Here is an 11,907-nt window from a genome sequence, read left to right as displayed (position 1 = left end):
CTGATGGATCAAAAAGGAATTCAAAAGGGAAATCAGAAGTACTCTCAGAAGAATGAAAATGAAAACAATGCTCAGAGGGAAATTTATAGTTGTAAATGTCTACAATAAAAAAGAAAGATCTCTTTCAAATCAATAACCTAACTTTATACTCCAAAAAACTAGGAAAAAAAAAAACCTAAACCCAACACTAGCAGAAGGAAGGAAATCATAAAGCTTAGAGCAGTAATGAGAGCAGAAATAACTGAAATACAGAATAAAAAAATTAAAAATGAAGTAAAGAACAGAATATAAAAATTGGTTCTTTAGAAGATCAACATATTTGATAGAACTTTAGCTAAACCGACTAGAAGAAATAGATAAAACATGATTAAATCACCAAAATCAGAAATAAAAGTGGGGAGCATTATTAACAACCTACAGAAATAAAAAGGCTTGTAAGAAGATACTATCAACAATTCTGAGCCAATAAATTTCATAACATAGATGAAATGGAAAAATTCTAAAAACACACAAGTTACCAAAATTGACTCATGAAGCAACTGAAAATCTGAACAGAATTATAGCAAGTAGGTAGATTAAATCAGTAATCAAAAACAACTCACAAAAAAAAAGGAATCCAGGACCAGATGGTTTTACTGGTGAATTCTATTTAACATTTAAAGAATTAACATCAATCTTTTTCAAAATCTTTCAAAATAAATAGAAGCAGAAGTAACACTTCCTAAGTCATTCTATGACATCAGCATTATCTGTTACCAAAGCCAGGCAAAGACATCACAAGAAAACAATAGGCCAATTTTTTTATAAACACGGATATAAAAATGTTTACAGTATTAGCAAACCAAATCCAGCAAGATATGAAAAGAATTATCATCTATGGTCAAGTGAGATTTATCCCAAAATGCAAGTTTGATTTAATATATGAAATAATTAATATGATACATCATTGTAGATAATAGAAGACAAAATTCATGTGGCTATCTGATAGATGCAAAAAAAGATTTGACAAAATTTAACACTGATTAATTATTAAAATCTCCCAGCAAACCAGAGAAAAATGGAAACTTTCTCAACTTGATAAAAGGTATCTAGGAGAAATCTTCAGCTAATACCATGCTAAATGAATAAAAAATGAAAGCTGTGTTCCAAAGAAATTAAAGGCAACAGGATTTCATTTGATTCTGGGTTTCCTCCCCTTTACTGTTGGTTCCCCGTATATTTTCTTTATTTCACTTTGCATAGCCTTTACTTTTCCCTCTGCTTTGAAACCATACTCAGCCATTTCTGTGAGTATCCTGATTACCAGTGTTTTGAATTCTGCATCTGATAGGTTGGCTATGTCTTCATCCCTTGGTTCTATTTTTGGGGGTTTTGATCTGTTCTTTCATTTGAGCCATATGTCTTTGTCTCAGTGCACCTATTACATTGCAATGGGTGGAGCCTTAAATACTCACCAGGGTGGGGAAATCCACTTGTGTTGTGGTGATGTATGTAGGGGAGGGGTCAGAGAGGGAACAATGCTACTCCCTCAGCTCTTGTCTACTTTCAGTCACTTACCCTACTACCCACAAGCAAATTAGGTCCTTCTGGTGCTGATTCCTGGGTGGGTGGGTTTCTATATGTTCTAGGACCCTGTGGGTCTCTAGACAAACTCTCTTGTGAGGCTGGGGATTTCTACCACCACCACAACCCCCACTTATATGTATGACCCATGGACATGAACTAAAGGGAGGAATTCTGGTGAGAGGGGACTGCGGGGTAGAGGGAAATAAAGGGGAGAAAAAATTAGACACGTATAATAGCATAATCAATAAAATATACTCAAAAAAGGCAACTGGATTTGAAAGGAAGAAGTACACCCTATATTTTTGGGTAATACTAGGTCTGTTCAGAAAAAGTTCAGCCATTGTTAACATAACGAGAATGGTTAGTGCGATAGCAATGTAATCTGGCAGCCAAGGAGAGTGGTCCAGAATACACATGACGTCGATGAACAATGACAACTTCCTTGTACTAGTCAGTGTAGATGGTAGACACCATTGAATGAGCACGTGTACTGTGTGGCCATTGCATTCAAAATGACTGAGCAAATAAAGCAATGAACCCGCATCAAATTTGTGTTAAGCTTGAACAGTCCTCCGTGGAAACTATTCAGATGATTCAGGAGGCTTTCAGGGATGACGCAATGAGTTCAGCACAAATACAAGTGTGGCACAAATGCTTCAAAGATGGTCAAGAATCTGTTGAAAATGATCCATGTTCTGAAAGGCCTGCAACAAACAGAATACCTGAGAATGTTGACCATGAATGGGGTGCAATCAATGGTCAACAAAGATCAGTGATTGACAGTACAAGGACTAGAGCTGATCTGGGGATTCCAAAAACTACTGTGTCAGAGATTTTAATGCAGGACCTTGGCATAAAATGTGTCATGGAAAAATTTGTTTCATAGCTTCTGCTACTGGAACAGAAGGAACATGGTGCTGCAGCTGTTAGTGACTTGATTCAGACAACTGCCAATGAACCAGATTTCCTCAAGAATGTCATAAGTGGAGATGAATCATGGGTCCATGTCCATGATCCAGAAATGAAGGCTAAGTTATCCCTGGAAGTTGCTTGGTCCTCCATGCCTGAAGAAGGAGCAGCAAAGTCAAAACAAAATCAAGACCATGTTAACAGTGTTTTTTGATTGGGAAGGTGTTGTCCATCATGAGTACACCCCTCTAGGCTGAACAGTTAATAAGGAGTACTACCTCAATGTACTCAACTACCCCAATGTACTCAACTACCTTCGTTGGTTGAGAGATGCAATAGAACGAAAAGAGCCACAGCTATAAGTAACTGGTGATTGACAGCTTCATCACAACAAAGTGCTCATGCATCATGTGTTATGCAGAATTTTTTTGTGGAATATGAAATCATCCAGGTGACTCATCTTCACTACAGCCAAGATTTGGCATCCTGTGACTTCTGGCTTTTCCCAAAACGAAAATCACCTTTGAAAGGAAAGAGATTTCAGACCATCAATGAGATTCAGGAAAATATGACAGAGCAGCTGACACTGATTGGGAGAACTGTGTGAGGTCCCAAGGTGCCTACTTTGAAGGGAACTGAGGTGTCAGGCTATGTAAAATGTTTCTTGTATCTTGATTCTTTTTCAATAAATGTCTCTATTTTTCATAGCACACAGCTGGATACTTTCTGGACAGGACTTATATATGATCCTATATGTAGAAATTCTTGTGCAATACACACACATGCACACACAATGCAAAACTACCAGAACAACTATAAATAAGGTCACAGGATGTAAACATCCTGCATTTTAATATACAAAACCTGCATTTCCATACACAATTCTTTAAAAAAGTAAACTTAAGAAAATATTTCCATTCACAAAAAAAGAAACAGAATAAGATGATCAGTTGTAAATTTAACAAAAGAAGCTCAGTATCTGTACAATAAAAGCAAAAACATTGCTGAATATAATTAAAGAACATATCAATAAATGAAGAGAAATTCTATGTTCCCTGATCAGAAGATTTAAGAACTTTTGTAAAAGCTGCCATGATAATCCTAAAATTCATGTGAAAATGAAAGGACCTAGAATAGTCAGAACAATTTTGAAAAGGAACAAAGTTTACTTACTGTAAAGCTACAGTATCAAAACTGTGATATTTGCATAAAAATAGGTATACAGATCAGTTGAACAGAATTAAGTCCAGAAATAAACCCTGGCATTTATGGTCAATTAATTTTTAACAAAGGCATCAAGACAACTCAAAGAGGAAAAGGTAATCTTTTCAACAAACAGTTGTACCTGTAATATATACTAAAATTAAGTCAAAATGGATCATAGATATCAATGTAAGCAGTAAAGGTATAAGAAAACATCTAGTAGAAAACAGGAGAAAATCTTCATGAACTTTTGTTAGGCACAAAGCTTTTAAATACGGTACCAAAAGCACAATCCAGAAGAGTCAAAAACTGATTAATTGGACTTCATCAAAATTAGAGATTTTGCGCTTCAAAAGACACCATTAAGAAAATGAAAGGACAAACCATAGAGTGGGTGAAAATATTGGCAAATCATGGATACAGAGTGGGACTAAAGTATATTTATATAAAATAATATAATAATAAGTAATAATAGAGTAAACTCTGTATTTTGTGTATTCACAGCTGTAAACCTACTTTTGCCCTATATCCAAAATATATAAAGGACTCTTAATGCTCAATAATAAGACAATCCAATTACAAAATGAGTAAAATGGCATATGAATGGCTAATAAGTACATTAAAAAGTATTCAACATTATTAGTCATTGGAGAAATTAAAACCATACTCAATTACCATTGCATGAGCACTAGAATGGCTATAATTAAAAAGACAGACAATATCAAGTGTTGACGAGTATGTGATGAAACTGGAAAGTGGATCTTCATAAATTGCTGGTGGAAATGCACATCTGCTTTGCAAAACACTTTGGCAATTCTTAAAACAGTTACACAAACTTACCAAAGGACTCAGAAATCCCACTCTTTTTTTTTTTTAAGCACTTGTGAGCATTCAGTAAACTTCCCTCCATGTGGCTTCAAGCTCCCAGGACACAGGCCTCACCAATGCCTGTCATCTTGTCCTCAGCAATTACGCAGAAGAATTGGGCCTTCACGATGACAGGCTGCTTTGGGAGCTTCCCCTTCCCCAGGACTTTGTAGTAGCCTGATCGCACCAAGGTGATGACAGGGGCAGCTCCAGTCTTGGGTTGGCTCACTAACCAAAGTCCACAGTTTACCAAGGTTGACAGTTGGGGCAAAAGCTCTGGATCTCCTTTAAGTAGTCATGCCTCATACCAATTTTTCCAAAGTAACCCGGGTGATATTTGTCAGAGTTGATCCTGTGATGATGCAAGCCGCAAGCATGCCTCGGCCTTCCAGGTGCTTCCTGTGCTAGCTGATGCAGCCGAGCCGTCGCTCACGAGGTCCAGAAGCTTCCGGGTCCTCCTCAGTCTGGATGGCATGTTGGTGGCCGAGATGCAAGGGGGAGGCAAGCCTCTGCCAGAAATCCTACTCTTAACAATCTATGCAAGAAATGAAAACATATGCACAAAGAGTTGTATGTAAATGTTCACAGAGTCATTACCATAAAAACTTCAAACTGTAAGCAATCCAAGTATCTATCAAACTGATGAATGGTTGGTAGATAAATAACTGGTTGTTGATAAATAAAATGTGGTATAGCCATACAATAGAATATTATTCAACAATCAAAAGAAATTAAACAATGATACATACATGCTAAGGCATGAATGAATCTCAAAAACATGGTGGATGGAAGAAGCCAGAGTCACAGGGGTATATACTGTGTAGTTCAATTTATATGAAATATGCAAAAATGCACATTTATAGAGACAGAAATTAGATCGATGATTGTTGGGGCTGAGGATGTGTGAGTGGGGACTGACTATAAACAGACTTGTGGAAAATTTGGGGGGTGATGGAAAATTCTAAAATCAGTCGAGCTGATGACTGCACAACTTATGCATTTGTTAAAAATCACTGAACTGTGCACATATTTATGGTATATTAACTATGTCCTGGGAAAGTTTTTAAGTTGTTAGAGGGGGGAAAAAGTTAGCCAAGAGAAAAAAATATAAGATTTAGCTCTTCAATCACATAGCCTGCTTGCTTACTTAAAAATATATTTATTTATTTACTTACTTACTTATAGAGAGAAGGGAAGAAAGGCAGAAAGAGATGGAGACAACCATTGATCGGTGGAGACCTCCAGCTAGGGACCTGGCCTGCAACCCAAGCATGTGCCCTGATCAGGACCTGAAGTGGTAACCCTTTGGCTCGCAGGCCAGTGCTCAGTCCACTGAGCCACACCAGCCGGGGGGGAGGGCAGCTTGCTTGCTTTTACTGTAGCTCTTAACCATATTCTTTTCAAATCAGCTACCTTATTCTCTGACTTACATTCCCCACCAGAAATGTAAATAGAAGCATAATTGGTTAAATTGGTAACTATTCAGGTCATTATTCAGCATTCTTTAGGCCTTGTGTTGTTCCACTTATTCGTGCACTCATTGGTTGATTCCTGTACATGCCCTGACCAAACCTGTGACCTTGCCATATGGGGATGATGCTACCTGGCCAGGACCTGCAGCATTAGGCTGTAGGTAGAGTGTATTTGTCTTGGCCAACTGACGTCTCAAGCACCTGGCACTGAAACTACAGCAGAAATCAGGAAGAGCCAGGAAACTTAAGAGAACAAAGGTACACACTGTGCAATTCCTAGGAGGTGTACTTCGAGGAACTGTTCAATATACCCTGAGGGCCCAGTGTGAGAATCCCACTGTGATGACTATTAGTGCATCTGCCCATCAGCCCAAGTCGGGGAAGGGATACCAGCCTGGAGGAGAAAAAACAGAGGGAGAACTGGAGGACATGAAGAGAAAGAACAAACTTTTAGGGAATGACCTTGTTACCAGCAATTTCTATCATTACAAAGCAGTGCCCAGCTGATGAGCTGCTAGACACATGTGAGGGCCATTCGTATTATCAGATAAACTGAAAACATTTGGTTCATTGCCTGAAAACAGTGACTCCTAGAGACTCAAGATCACATTTCATAGCTTTGGGGAAAACCAGAAAAGAAAAGATTGGGCAGCTGTCCAAAGAGGAAATGCCTTTTGCCAAACCAGGTTGCCAAAGCTTCCTCTCTACACAGCCTGCCTGGCGAGGGTGGGGTCTGAGACAGGCCCTTCCTCCACAGCCTCCCCATCAGACAACGGGTCTCATTTGTGAATCAAAGTTTACGTCAACAGTGTGACAGGCTGGGACAGGTTCACATCTCATCCATACTTTTCCCCATAAAAGGCAGAGAATAAAATCTGATGCTAGCCCCATGTGTGTGCATGTGGATGATTGTGTGGTTTGAGAAGAGGAAGGAAGGGAAAATTGGAGGTGATCCTCAGAGAAGATAGAGTTTCTTAAAGGCCCACAGGAGAAGTGCTTTTAGGCACTTATCTTTCATTTAGTTCTTCCAGCAACATTATAAACTGGGTATTATTACACCTCCCTTAAAGATAAGATACTGAGGCTCAAAAATCTTTCCTAACTATCAAACAGGTAAAATTACACATTATATACAGGTAAGAACTTAAGGCTCGAAATCTTGAGTGACCAATGTTACATATTCACTGAACAGCAGAGCTGGGATTGAACTTCAGGTCCATATGAGCCCTGAGCACCTCCCCCACCTCTGCATCTCCCTGTCCTTTCCATTATACCACACTGTCCATTCAAGTTTGGATAGTTAAAAAAAAAGTTCGGCCTTTCAGCCCCAGCCCTCTGATTTCTTGTTTCTGGATGATACAAAAGCAGCCAAAAGTGCTCCTGGGAATTCTTTTCCCCCCTGGGGCTAGAAGCCTAGAAAAACACCACTGCACCCTTGAAGCTTCACTAACAATCACAACTATAAAGGCTGGAGTCATTGCTGAGAGGATATTATTAACAAATGGCTTAAGAAAAACCTTCAGAGGTTTGCAGCCACCCACACCATTTGTAAACCTTAGGGAAGAAACCCGATCCAGAAAATGGGTGGGAAGAAACAAACCCCAGTGTCAGAAACATAAAAGGAGGAGGATCATTGTCTTTAGACAACTTGTTTTATCGTGAACAATAAAAGTGTTCCAGTTGATTCAACAAAAAATAACCCAAAATAAGGCTATTTTTAAAAAGGCATTTATAGGACTGCGGGTTTCATTTCCTTTGCCTTTAGATCTTTCGCCTCTCACTCTGAGCAGCAGATGCTGTCGTGTAAGGAAGACCACCTGCTTTCCAGGGCATCACTGCAACAAATAGCTTGGAGGCAGAGAGTAGAAAGATCACAGGATGAAAAGGAAAGAATTAGAAAGGGGGAAACGGGAAATTAAGAAGTTGGCTTAATGCACATCTTCTGAATTATTCAACTGCTAAAAAGCTGACAGATTTCTTTTGACACTTGACTGTCTCACTTTGTGTGTACATCCATATCCCATTTTTTAAGGACCTACTTGAAGAGAATGCTGTCCATCTGCACAGCCTAGTTTTGTAACATATTTATCTTTCTTCGTAAAGTGGAGGCATAAAAAATGTATAGAACATGGGTATTAATTAAATGGTGTTTTAGTCTAGGGAAGTTGCTCAGCTTTAAAATGACTCCCAAGGGTGAGTCTTTTGGTAAAAGATATATTCTCCTGGAAGTTAAAATTGCACACATTTACTCACTCCTTCCCCACACCAGAATAACTTAGAAAGTATTTTGAGTTCCAAAGTTTCTCAAGATGTCATAAACTCTTACTTGAAGCAATAGGTATGACTTGAGTCACTTGAAATTATAATCTCAAAAGCTAATCATTTTGAGAGAACTGGGCCCCCACATGCCAAGGAAAATAAGACTTTAAGGAAATTACTCATATAATTCCAACCAAATTGATACACTCACCTGAAACACACCAGTAATAAAAGTAATAACAGGAAAACATTTACAGTTTGGAAGTGTCAGGAAATGATTTGTTTTAGAAAGCTGTAGTTTCCACATATTGAAGATTTTCCTTTGATTAAATATGCAAATGTTATTTTAAATTTTAACTGGTTTTAAGATCTGTGTCAAATATATATTGCTTTGCCTTTTTCAACAGTGTTTATTTAGTTATAATTTACTCTATTAATGCTTTCAAAGAATCTCAGAGAACTATTAAACTATATTCAAAAGCAATTTGAACTCTTTTTGATCCCAGGATCTTCATATCAAATACCAGTGACAGTGTGATGCTATAATAAGGCAATGCCCTTGGGAAGTAGCATAGTTGGTTCTCTTACTCTGCGGTGGTCGTGTATACTCTCCTCTGATATTGTTTTCTTCCCACTGTGTGTTTTTATTTTTCATTTTTTTAAATTTCATTTTAATTGTTGTTCAAGTACAGTTTTCTGTCTTTTACCCCCATCCCAGCCCACCTCTACAGCCCTCCCCACCTCCATCCTGTTTCCACCCCCCTTTGTTTTTGTCCATGTGTCCTTTATACTTGTTCCTGCAAACCCCTCCCTTTTTCCCCTGAAATTCCCTCCCACCTCTCCTCTGGTCACTGTCAGGCTGTTCTCAACTTCAGTGTCTTTGGTTATATTTTGCTTGTTTGTTTTGTTGATTAGGTTCCTGTTAAAGGTGAGATCATATGGTATTGGTCTTTCACCGCCTGGTTTATTTCACTTAGCATAATGCTTTCCAGTTGCATCCATGCTGTTGCAAAGGGTAGGAGCTCCTTCGTTCTTTCTGCTGCATAGAATTCCATTATGTAAATGTGTGTTTTTAGAGTTGCTCTGTCCCTTCCCTTGCTACCAGACAATCACCTTTTGCTCATGTCACAGGGCTCCCTCTGAGAGTCTCCTCCTTCTTGCAAAGGCTTACTTATAATATTGCACAAGCTTGGAAACCAAATGACCCATTAGGATAAAAAGGCACTACTAAGTCAGGGCTCAAGAGATCTTTTAGACATAATATGCAAGCATATCATGGCTCTTCCAATGTGTAGCTCAGCAACCACAAAAAAAAAACAAAAAACCAAAAACCAAAAACAGGTTGGAATAGCTTTCTCTAGGAGTACTGATGACAGATGAAATTCAGGGCACAATATTGGGGCAGATTTATACTAAAAAATTATTTGTTATTTATCTGATTTCAAATTTAACAGGACATTCTATATTTTCATTTATTAAGTGTGTCACCTGTAGGAGGTACTACTTACCTGCATCAGCCTGCTCTAGCCACCAGGCTATTGATTGTGATGGTTAAGTAGATTTGACCCCAACCAGATGGCTCTCAAGGAATTCTTTAACTGTAGATAGTATGGCAACAAAACATCTATTGATAAATAACTAAAATCAAACTCTCTGTAAAGAACCATATACATTTTTCTATGTAGTTAACACGCACAAAAACTTATCAGTAAGTTGAAAAGATCACCAACCAGAATCTGGTATCGATCCTCAGCTTCTTTTTGTGATGTACCGTGTCTCCTGCATGCCTAAAGGAAGAGCCTCTGAGTTAGGCTGGATCTTTATTTCTAGTTTTGCTGATGTGTTTGTACCTATGTTGTCTGTGTTTAGGCATTATAAAAATGTGAAGCTAGTTAAAAAGTATTCTTAGTTTCTGTTAATGTAATTGTTTAAATTGACTTCAATAAACACAGCTTCAAATATTGATTTTCCTGGGGTCTTGGAACCTACTCTGCAAAATCACCTTTAGAATTCACATTTTTACCTTGGATAGCTTGTTTTGGCTTTAATCCGAGACACTGCCAACATGTAGAAGTTAATAGTCTAACGCTTTTGGCAAGGAGATTATGCTTGTATGGCCCAAACTTCCAGTGTAATAACATTGATATCCTTCCCCTCCACTGCTACACACTCAACCCAGTCAGAGTCACTAAAAATCTCAAACACTGATGTTGGTGGCCATTTTAAACTTTTATTTTTGTTATTGAATTCATTCCAGATAAAATGGTTGTCTCCGTAATTGAGATCTGGATAAGTAAGATGTTTCAGCATCGGAGCAGGCCAAACAAATTAGAATAATTCTCCACTTCAAAACGTAAAATGTGGATGAGGCCATCACTTCCTTGGTACCCCTGACAAAATGCAGAATACAAACTAATCATAAGGAAAAGACAAATCCAACCTGAGGAACATTCTACAGAATAATTGTCCTATACTTCTCAAAAGTGTTGAGATTAAGAAAGACAAAATCTTAACAACTCTTCCAGACTGAAGATTTAAGAAACATGGCAATAAATGTGTTGTGGAATCCCTGATTAACCTGATCAAAAATAGACATAAGGAACTTTATTAGGATAATTGATGAAACTTGAATATAGATGGTAGATTACATAAAAATATTGCATCAAGTTAAATTTTTCTGATTTTAATAACTGAACTATGGTTATTTAAGAGAATGACCTTATCTAAGAAATAAATAGTTCAACGTTTAGGGACAGAGGGCATGATATGGCCAACTTATTCTTGATATGCACATGTGAGGAGAGAGAATAATAACGCAAACTGGTGCAATGTTTAAACAATTGGTGTATCTGGATAAAGGGTATGCAACAGTTCTTTATACTATTCTTGAAACTTTTCTGCATATTTAATGTTTAACAAAAGTGCAAAAGTAAGGTCCATAACATTTATTTTACTAATAACTAACATAAGACCTTTCAAAAATGTCAAAAATAATCCTATATGCAATTGCACTATTAAATAAAATGTCATTTGACATTGCATAGTACTAAAGTAATTGTAATAATACTATATGTAATTGTACCATCAAAGTGAAATGTCACTTGATCATTAAAAAAATAAGCATAGACCTAACAACTCTGACATGTCCATCAAGGAAGGAATTCCTCTTACCTACAGGCTCAATAAAAGAGCCATTACTTAAAAAAATCCTTAAAATTGAAATAGGATGAGTTGTTTAGGGCAGCTAAATAGGAGAAATATGATAGAAAAAAATGTGTGATGACCAATTCCATCTGGTGATACTGTACTCCAAATTGCTTGGAACTTCCATAATTCTGATTTTAAAAAGTAAAACCTCAGTTTACAGATGTTGTGGGAAAACAGTATATTAAATAGCTACATTGGTTCCCTTCATAATAATGAAATCCAAATCAAATTATAGAGATCCAAAGTCTTCTTGAAAAATTCTCATATCTAAGTATCTTTTAAAAACACCGGAGTTCGTGGGCTTTCCACTTTTCAGTTCATATAAGGAGCTTGACAGTCACCACTTCATTCTAACAACAAGTAAGAAAGATAAACAGACTGAGAAAGCAACAACTCCTCTTGGATCCTTAAGAGAGAGAGAGAA

At 37.5% G+C, this 11,907-nt stretch overlaps 1 pseudogene; it reads right to left on the bottom strand.

Moving 5' to 3' along the window:
• Window positions 1–4,505: 4,505 nt before the first annotated feature.
• On the bottom strand, window positions 4,506–5,070 carry LOC118499347 (annotated as a pseudogene).
• Window positions 5,071–11,907: the final 6,837 nt, after the last annotated feature.

The sequence above is a fragment of the Phyllostomus discolor genome, chromosome 3 (assembly GCF_004126475.2).
Source record: "Phyllostomus discolor isolate MPI-MPIP mPhyDis1 chromosome 3, mPhyDis1.pri.v3, whole genome shotgun sequence".
NCBI classification, from domain to species: Eukaryota; Metazoa; Chordata; class Mammalia; order Chiroptera; family Phyllostomidae; genus Phyllostomus; species Phyllostomus discolor.
The sequence above is the reverse complement of the archived record's forward strand: the minus strand, read 5'-3'. Positions and strand labels throughout refer to the sequence as shown.